Genomic DNA, 11,255 nt, shown 5'->3' on the forward strand with positions numbered 1-11,255 from the left:
GGATATTTACGTTATCAATTAAATTTTCGTTTCATCCTTATTTCTACTTTTTCGTAGGTTTTAATATCGATGAAATACAATTTATACCTTTAAACTATATTATACCAATTTAAATTTTAAACTAATAATTGTATCAATTTTAAACTCTGAATTTTGAGAATTCTATCAATTTAAATCCTAAACTAATAATTGGATCAATTTAAATATTGAATTTTTATAAGTGTATCAATTTAAACCCTGAATTTTCCTAATTGTATCAACTTAACTCCTCCATTGTGTTTTTTTGGATATACTTGTGAATGTTCAGGGTTTAAATTAATATATTTACGAAAGTTCGATATTTACATTGATACACTTATGAAAATTCCGAGTTTAAATTGATATAATTATTAATTTTGGGTTCAAATTGATACAAATCTCAAAGTTCATGGTTTAAATTGACACGATCCCTCAAGGTTTAAGGTTTAAATTGGTACACTTCTTGGTTTAGGGTTTTAATTGATACAATTCCCAAATTTTAGGGGTATAAATTGATATTTGCTAAAAAAAAAAACAAATAACAAAACGTTAATGATTATAATATCATAGATAATAAATATTTTAACTTATTTAAAAAGTGTAAAGTTATTTACTAATTAACGTGTCACTATCAAATGTCTATCACCGTCTAAACATTGATAGATATTATATTTTGTTATATTTTGTTATAAAGTTTAGTTAAGGGAAGTTAATTTAATTAACTACCCTCTCTCTCTAAATGGTTGGTCAACATGATATTGGTGGAAGAACACATAATAGTTTTGTAATTCTAACTTTCTCTCATTGACTCATTCTCTCTTCTTAACTTTCAACACAAACACAAAAAGAGGGAAAAAAGTTTTCTTTGTAGTTCTCTTCTTCTCTAAGTATTCCAAAAGAAGTTCCCACAAACACATTCCTTGTCGGAGAATAGCATGGAAAGACCAGGTGGTGGTGTCCTTGTTCATGGTTGTACGTTGAGATCAAGGGAGATGTTCGTGGTACAAAGTGTTCGTGACACGGAGAAGGAAGCATTAAAGATTATCATCAAGGGTAAGTCTTCTTCTTCCCATAAACAAAATGCTCATGAGTTTTATATTTATCCTGTATTGCTCTGTTTGTTTCTTGTTTTCCAAAACAAATTTCGAAAACACACGCGCTTCCGCTGAGGAATTCGATTCCTTAAAAAAATATGCAATGAAAATTTGTAAAAACTATGGTTATGCTTATTGATTTTCCGTTGATATTTTTTTCTATGTTGTTGGCAATCTTGCTTTGTAGGCTTATGATCAACATCTTAAAATGATGCTTGAGATGTTGAATAGTTTATTATTATAGTAGAAATTGATGACATGACTTATGAAGAGATAGTTTAGGTATGTTCATTTTTTTGTCTTTATCAAGGTAATGACAAGGGTGTTAGGCTTACCAACATGAGTTGGGTTGAGTTGGCATATACAACTCAATGTTAGGCCAACCAACTTTAAATATGTTGGGGTTGGTGCCCTAAATCTCGTGGTTCTTGTAATTTGTATTTGTATGCAAGTTATTTATAATAAAATAATGAGTTGTTTTATTCGATATTTAGATTGCATTAACCCAATGCAATTAACTAAGATCCAAGGATATTTTAGGTAATTTAAACATGTATGTGGTTGACATACATATGGATCATGTTTAAGTAATAACCTAAATGGTTTGTAGTATATGGATAATGTTGGGTGTCTTATCTTGTTGACACTACGGATACTTCATAATTGTTCCAAGAGTTGTAAAGTGTTACATACAATTTTATCATAATCGTTCATGTGGGAAATGTAAGTTAGGGTATCTTATACAAAGAGTTTATATAAGACCATACTGCAAAATAATTAATCTCTCTTTATAACATCGTTAATTGAAGAGATTAACATTTCATAGGATGACCATAGGTGAGTCAACCTTAATCCTTAATGAGTTATGAACTCATGTCTATGAGGGTAATTCTTTGATCTGTATGGGTGAGAGTGGCCAAATTCTCCGACTCAATATGCCTACCATTTTGGGGATTTGTCCAAGTAGGAAGCTATGAACATGACTACACAACATAGAGTTCACTCCTTCCCTTCTTTCGAGTAAGTAGATGAATTGCTCCCTTATGGGTTGATTTCAGGTCTTAAACAATGAGGCCCCACCCTCTCACTGGCCTAAGAGATATTAGTTTATAGTTGGACTATAAATTGTTTGTTCATTAGAGGAATCAGTGGTACTTAAGAAGTTAGATGTAATTACAAGGGGAAAACAGTAGTTTGACCCAACATTAAACCCACAAACAAATAAATTAACATCCAAGGTTATCATTTGTAGCTTAAACATGTATGTAGAGACATACAGGTAGATCATGTTTAAACGATAACCTAAATGGTATGTAGTAGATGAATAAGATTGGATACTTTATCCTAGTGACACTACGAATACGATCTATTTTGTAAATGTTACAATTGTTGTAAATTGCTACAAATGATCTGATCCTGATCATTCATGTGGAGACATGTGAATGAGGGTTTTCTATATAAAGGAGTTTGTATAAGACCGGACCACAAAATGACTAATCTCATTATATAACACTGTTCATAATAGAGACTTACATTTCACCAAGATGATCATAGTGAATGAGTAATATAACATGCTTTCAGGCTTACCAATAGATAGAAGAAAGCTATTCTCTTTACTTTTTTCACCCACCACCTTTCGTATACTCCACACGTTCCCTTCGCCTTCGTAAGTAAGCTATTCTATTTACTTTTTTCACCCACTACGAAATCACAATAGAGCTTTTCCAGACATTTTTAATTCGTGGTCTAATTCAACAACATTTATTATATTCAGTCAGAAGAGTTTAGGTAATACTTTCAAAGCGACTCTCATGATGTAGAAACTGAGGCCCGAAATGTTCATATGTCTTTGGCCCTTGCGAAGTCTCTCATCGCTTTCCTTTAAGTCATCCAAAGGATTCAAATCTTGGTTTGACATGGTTTACACGTTACTAGTTCCTGGAAGAGTTAATATCTTCATTAGCTAAACCCTTTCTTACCCGTCCTTCCTTTCCTCATTGCCACTGGATTCGAGCAAAAAACTCGATTTCTGAACCTTTCTTTCCCACCCCATCTTCGCCCTCGGGGCTGTTACCTGCGTAGTGACTACAATACAGAAAGGAATGCAATAAAACAAATTAGAATCAATAAGCACTCTAACTACTCTTAATTTGAGTTTTAAACATGCTATTCAAGTGATATTCATAGAGGGTTTGAAGCAAACTTTACCTTTGAAGAAAACTCCACAAATTCAGCAAGAAATCTAGAAATTTAAGCTAGAAATCTTCAAGTAGACCACCACCAAGATCTTCTCTACTAATCTCAAGGAGGATTGTGTGGTGCAAACGCTCAAATTGAGTTGAATTTTGGATGAACTTAAGTGGGTTTTGTAGGTTTTCACAGCAGCAGTTTTCTGGTTCAAAATCACAGCTTCTATACCAACTTCTCAGCATGGAACTTAAATTTATAAGCTGAAAATTGCATGGAGACCAACTTCAACTTCACCAATTTAATGAAACTCGAGTGGGATTTGGTGATTAACCATTTAATCACAGAGTGGATTTTTCCAAAATCCACTCAATCTAATTTAATTTTTTTTAATCAAATTGGTTAAAAATGATTTTATATTTAAATAAACTTATTTTATTTAAATATTTAGTTTTACAAAATTAATTCAAAATAATCAATTTTAAATAAAACTAATTTTAATTTTAATTAAAATATTAATTTAATATCTTAATATTAAATTAATAAACCAATTCCATTAATATGATTCAATTTCATATAATTAATACTTAAATCAAAATTTAAATATTAATTGATTCTTTAATTTCGTTTAATTTCGATAAAATTAAACGTTTCAATTGTATCGTATACAATTAATCGAAAACCCTAAATTGAATTTGAACATTTCAAATTCATAACCTTAATTCCAAAATCCATCCAATTAATACTCAATTTGTTATTCCAATTTACGAGCTAGTAGAGGGACCTAATAGACCTACAGATCATGAGCTACAACGATTTGTAATTAATTGGTTAAACTCTTTAAACCGAATTAATTACTATTTGTTAACTATAAAGGCACGCCACTATAGCTTGATAGTTACACTCTCCTCACTGTAGGTGTGTTTTTGTCCATTTCAACTATATCAGTAAGTCAATCATTCACACGTTGTTCGTATTTACAGCTGGGTCAAAATTACAATTTTACCCCTATAAATACATCTTGCACCTTAAGCTCCCACTGACCCTCTATTGAACAACTGATTTGTAATACCATTTATAAATCATATCCCTCTTTAACAAGAGAGGGCAGGACATCGTTGTTCAAGACTAGGCATCGACACTTAAAAGAATAACCTATCTGCTAACCCTAAGTTGGATAGGAATGAATTCCATCTCGCATAGCTATGTCTCCAGCTATCTACCCGGTCTTATCCTAAAAATGGGAGGCTTATCGAGCAGTGTTGTTGGACTACTCTCACCTATGCAGATCAAAGGATAATCCTGAAATAAATAAGAGTTCACAATTAACTCAGGATTAAGATCGTGTTACCCTCGATTATTTTAGTTTGAAATAGTCAGTTTTAACAGTAAATGGTCGTTATAAAGAAAAATGATTATTTTGAGGTTCAGTCTTATGCAAACTCATTGCGTATGATGCCTCCACTCACATGTCTCTACATGAATGATTTGTGGACCACATCATTTTTATCAGTATACAAAATGGGTCGCATCTAATAGTGTTACCGGGACGAAATACCCAACTTCATCCATATACTTATAGACCATTTAGACTATGTACTATAACTTGATCCTGTTTACGTCACCACATAAAGTTAAAATATTCATACTATAGCCATGGATTTGTTTATTGGATTTTCATAATAGAATGCAATATCAATGACTTTATTGAATAAAATACTCGATAATATTTTATTGATAAATAGAATGTTTAACACAAAATTTACGAACTACGAGTTCTAGGACATTCCCAGGAATCTCCCACTTAGACTAAAACTCAGTGAGAATAAATATATAATACAATGTTGAGAAACATAGAGGAAAAATACAATAAACCAGGGCATCACTAATACTATAAATATTCTCCCACTTGCCCTAGATTACGTTGCTCGGAGTCCTAGTCCAACCAGATGGCCCTCGAACACTTTAACCAAGAGGGTCTTCGTAAATGGATCAACAAGGTTGTCTTTAAAGGCTATCTTCGTGACAATCACATCTCCTCGGTGTACTATCTTTCTGATGAGATGGTACTTTATCTCAATATGTTTTCCATGTTTGTGACTCCTTGGTTCTTTCGAGTTGGCAACGACACTACTATTGTCACAATACAATGTGATGGGTAGGTGCATATCTAGAACTATTTCCAAGTCAACCAAGAATTTGCATAGCCATACTGCTTCTTTAGCGGCTTCACATGCGGCTATGTATTCTGCTTCCATTGTGGAGTCAGCGATACAACTCTATTTAATGCTTCTCCAAACTATAGCTCCTCCATTGAGAGTGAAAATTGATCATGAAGTAGATTTCCTTGAACGTCAGTCTGCAAAACAAAATCATTGTATCTAGTAAGGATCAAATTCTTAGGTCCATACGCAAGCATATAGTTCCTTGTTCTCCTTAGACATTTGAGGATGTTTTTTACAGTAGTCCAATGATTGTGTTCTGGATTGGATTGGAACCTGCTGACGATTCCAACTGCAAAGCATATGTCAGGACGTGTACATAACATTGCTTACATCAAACTCCCAACTATAGATGCATAAGGAATTATTTTCATTTCTTCCTCATCTTGAGGTGTCTTAGGACACTATTCCTTTGACAAATGAATTCCATGTCTAAAAGGCAACACACCATTTTTAGAATTTTGTATATTATATCTTGACAACATCTTGTCAATATAAGATGCTTGAGACAGTGCTAGGGTTGTATTCTTTTGATTTTGAAAAATTTGTATCCCTAGAACATATTGAGCATCACCCAAATCTTTCATTTGGAACTGTGTTACTAACCATCTCTTTACGTCAGCAAGGAAGCTAATCTCATTCCCAATGAGTAAGACATCATCAACATAAAGTGTTAAGAATGCCACAGTCTTGTTGACTATTTTCTTGTATACACAAGGTTCGTTAACATTATGTTCAAATCCATAAGATTTTATCGCAGTATCAAATCTTATATTCCAGGATCTTAAAGCTTGTTTTAACCCATAAATAGATCTTTTAAGCTTACAGACTTTTTGTTCCTGTCCTTGTTTGATGAACCCTTCTGGTTGATGAAGGAAATCTAACACAGGGATTTCCATAAGCAACGGAAGGGATCGTTTCAAATTCCATTCTGATTGAACACAAACATTTACAGTCTTAAAACAGAAATTAACAGGTCATGCATATACAAAAATTACAGCATGTTTAAATATAAATCATGAGATAGAGTATGCGTACCTATGAAAGACCATTCTTCAAGTATCCCTCGAATAGTCTACAATGCGTCCACAGCAACACTCGAGCATAACGAATAGAAACACCAACAGCACGAACTACGAACATAACGATCGTCTGAATGCTCATCGAACCCAATCGAGTCCAACTCGATTCACGAACAGAGTAAAGAGACCACCACAAGTGTTACTTTGGTATTCTCAGTGTAAGAATCTAGGAGTTGTGGGCTCTGTATGATCTTGACTTGAGGAAGATAGGAGGTCTACGATCGAGTAAGTGGAAGATAAAACATTGTCTATCGCATATACGATGTACTCGATCGTTTAGTAAATGAAGCCTATCGCATAGACTTTGCTACTCGATCATATAGCAACGATCAGTTAAGTAGTTATCGTATAGTCAACTCTAAGCAGTCGTTTAGCTTATTGTGTAGTCTCTCAACGACTATCACTTAGTAAAACAATTTTACTTGACAACCCTTTTTCCGTGAGTACTTTTCGAATGAAGCAACTACCAATTTTGGAAAACAATTTTCCTTTTATCTCACAGTTACCACAAAGTGGGCGCATCCCTAGTGTTACCAGGATAAGGTATCTCTTCTTTATCCCTATACAACAGACCATTTAGGTTATTACTTAAGGCATGATTTACTTGTATGTCTCACATACATGCTTAAGTCTACATAAAATAACCACGAATCTTAGTTTATTGGATATGAGTAAATGCAAATAAAATAAGATTATTTAATGTGTACAAACTATTTATAAACTACGAGATTCCGGGAGAATTAGGACACCAATCCCAAAAATCTCCCACTTGTCCTACTGCCTCGGGAGACTAATGTAGAATACATAAAACAGTAAAATATACAATAAACTAGGGCATACTCTATACCCCAGTATCATCTTCCACTTACCCTAAACAAGGTGCCACATGTCCTGTAGACCCAGACTCTCCAGATGACCCTCAAACACTTTAGTCGTGAGAGCTTTTGTAAACGAATTAACAATGTTGTGCTCCGGCACGATCTTCGTGACTATCACATCACCGCGATGCACAATCTCCCTAATCAAATGATATTTCCATTCGATATGCTTGCCTTTACGATGACACCAAGGTTCCTTTGAATTTGCCATAACCCTGCAATGATCACAATAGAGTGTGATCGAAAAAGACATATTTGGAACAACTTCCAAATCCATAAGAAACTTCCTAAGCCAAACAGCCTCTTTAGCAGCTTCACAAACAGCTACGTACTTGACTTCCATAGTGGAGCCCGCGATGCATCGTTGCTTGATGCTTTACCAAACCACAACCCCTCCATTCAGAGTGAACAATGACCCTGATGTCGATTTCTGACAATCTCTATCAGTCTGAAAGTCGGAATCTGTGTATCCTATAAGGATTAAATCCTTATCTCTATACACGAGCATATAGTCTCTCGTTCTCTGAAGATACTTGAGAATCGTTTTGACTGTCGTCCATTGATCTAATCCTGGATTGGGCTGATAACGATTGACAATCCCTACTACATAGAAAATGTTAGGTCTAGTACATAACATTGCATACATAAGACTTCCAATAACCGAAACATAGGGAATCTGTCTCATTTCCTCAACCTCTTGAAGTGTCTTAGGACACTACTCCTCAGACAAAACAATTCCATGCCTGAATGGTAATAAGCCTCTCTTGGAATTCTGCATCAAGTACCTGATCAAAATCTTGTCAATGTACGATGCCTAAGACAAGGCCAACCTCTTGTTGTTACGATCCCGAATGATCTGGATCTCTATAAATATTACGCCTCTCCCAAATATTTCATTTGGAATTAGGCGGCTAGCCACTTTTTAATATCAATAAAAAAACTTATATCATTCCCAATGAGTAGGATATCATCCACATACAGTACCAGGAAAGCTACTGAGCTGTTGATGATTTTCTTGTAAACACAAGGCTCATCAACATTTTGATCAAATTAAAACAATTTGATCACACTATTAAATCTAATGTTCCACGATCTAGATGCTTGTTTCAGCCCATAAGTGGACCTATTAAGCTTGCAAACTTTTTACTCTTGATTTGGAACAATGAATCCCTCTAGTTGAGCCATGTAGATGGTCTCCTCAAGATTACCATTCAGAAAGGCAGTCTTGACATCCATTTTCCATATCTCATAATCATAAAATGTGGTTATGGACAGAAGTATCCTGATAGACTTCAACATGACAACAGGTGAGAAAGTTTCCTCATAATCCACTCCCTCGACCTGGGTATAACCATTTGCCACGAGTCTAGCCTTAAAGGTAGGCGCCTTCCATCTACACCTCATTTTCTCTTGTAGATCAACTTACACCCTATAGAGTTTACCCCATCAGGCTGATTCACAAGTTCTCAGATAGAATTGATGTACATAGACTCCATTTCCTGATTCATGGCTTTAATCCACCCATCTTTGTCAACATCCTCCATTGCTTGTTTATAAGACAATGGATCCTCAACTCCATCATCAGACATGATCTTTTTGGGCTTCAGTCAAACCCATGTAGCGTTCCAATGGGTTCGCAACCCTCCCACTACGTCGAGGCAGTGTCAACTCTTGAGATGGTTGACTAGTTAAATCGACATCAACAACTCTTGTTGATCTATCAGTCTGTTCAACGACTCTTGTTGAACTCTCAGCAGTTTCACTAGAAATCTCATGTAAAACAAGCTTACTTTGTGGTTTATGATTCCTGATGTGGTCTTCTTTCAAGAAGATAGCATTTGTCGACATAAACACTTTATTCTCACTCGGATCATAGAAGTATCCACCCCTTGTTTCTTTAGGGTAGCCTACAAAAAGGTAAACTTTCGAACTCGGTTCCAACATTTTAGGGTTAGTTACAAGCACAGGGGCCGGACATCCCCAAATCCTGAAGTGGCATAAACTACCTTTAAGGCCTGTCCGCGGCTCAAAAGGTGTTTCAGAAACACTCTTCGAGGGAATGCTGTTCAAAATATAACATGCAGTCTCCACTGCAAATCCCTAAAACGAGTTTGGAAAATGAAGATAACTCATCATAGACCGAACCATGTCCAACAAGATTCTGTTTCTCCTTTTTGATACACCATTCTGTTGAGGTGTACCTGGGGTCGAAAGTTGGGATGCGATTCCATGTTTTATCATATAGTTTTGGAATTCGAGGTCCATATACTCTCCACCACGATCAGATCGTAGTGTTTTTATCTTTTTACCTAACAAGTTTTCAATTTCAACCTTATACTCCTTGAACTTTTCAAGAGCGTCAAACTTATGTTGCATTAGGTATAGATACTCATATCTTGAATAATCATCTATGAAATAGATGAAATATTCATACCCACCTCGAGCTCTAACACTCATTGAACCACAAAGGTCTGAATGTATAATCTTGGCTCTATAATCTTTTCCAGTAAGAGGTTGTTTGGTCATCTTGCCTTCAAGGCATGATTTACATACCGACAAGGAGTTTTCTTCTAAACCTTTTAGAAGTCCACATTTCACCAACTTCTCAATCCTATTGAGGTTGATGTGACCTAACCATAGATGCCAAAGATGGGCGTTTTCCTTAGAAGAAGCCTTTGGTCTTTTTACAGTTGTCGCTATTTTGAACATTTCAGTATTAAGCAAGGCTTTTATGACTAACGACCTTAGTACATACAAGCTAATTTTTCATTGAACCAAAACCAATATCCATACCATTCTTAAAAATAAACACTTTACTTTCAGAAAAAGAGACGGTATAGACTTGTTCAATCAGACAAGAAACTGAGATTAAGTTCCTCTTAATATGATGAACTACAAAAACATTATCCAGTAATAGATAATGTTTCTTGTCCAAAAATAACTTCAGCCTGCCTACAACAACAACTAACCTCACCAGTACGGACTCAAAGAGTCAACTTTCCATCTTCCAACGTTTTCCAGGAACTAAATCCTTGGTAGAAAGAACTCACATGATTAGTAGCACCTGAATCAAGTATTCAGGTAGAATCATCATTCTTTACCAAACACGTCTCCAAGACAAATAAATCACATTTACTATCTTTAGACTTCTTCCTCTTCTGAAGAGTAGTGGGATCAGTATCAGAACCTAAATAAGCTCCAAGTTATATTTCAGAGAACAATTCTCGTCGATGAACTTCAACAGAGTCAACAACATTTGTTTTCTCTTTTAGCCCTTTGACATTCAAGAAATACTGGAGATTATCTTTGGAACTGACACTACTGGTTTCTTTATCAATTATTGGGGATGATGCCTTAAACTCTCGTGTCCTGTAGTTTGTAAACACAGTTTTGAACAAACGTTTGTGATGTATAATATATGATATTTTCTTCACTTATTGTCTTTGAACATTGGATGTTTTATTTACTTTACCACAAACCAATAAACTAAAATCCCCAGTTGTCATTATGTAACTTAAGCATGTATGTGGAGACATACAAGTGGATCATGTCTTAAGTGATAACCAAAATGGTTTGTAATATATGGATATAGGAGAGAAACCTTATCCTGGTAATGCTACGGATGCGACCCGCTTTGTAGAGTAGTTACAAATGTTGTGACTTGCTACAGATGGTCAGATCCTGATCATTCATGTGGGGACATACGAGCGGGGGCGTCCTATACAAAGAGTTTGTATAAGACCTGACCACAAAGTGTTAACATCTCGTTATATA

Source organism: Benincasa hispida, chromosome 3, assembly GCF_009727055.1.
Source record: "Benincasa hispida cultivar B227 chromosome 3, ASM972705v1, whole genome shotgun sequence".
NCBI lineage: Eukaryota > Viridiplantae > Streptophyta > Magnoliopsida > Cucurbitales > Cucurbitaceae > Benincasa > Benincasa hispida.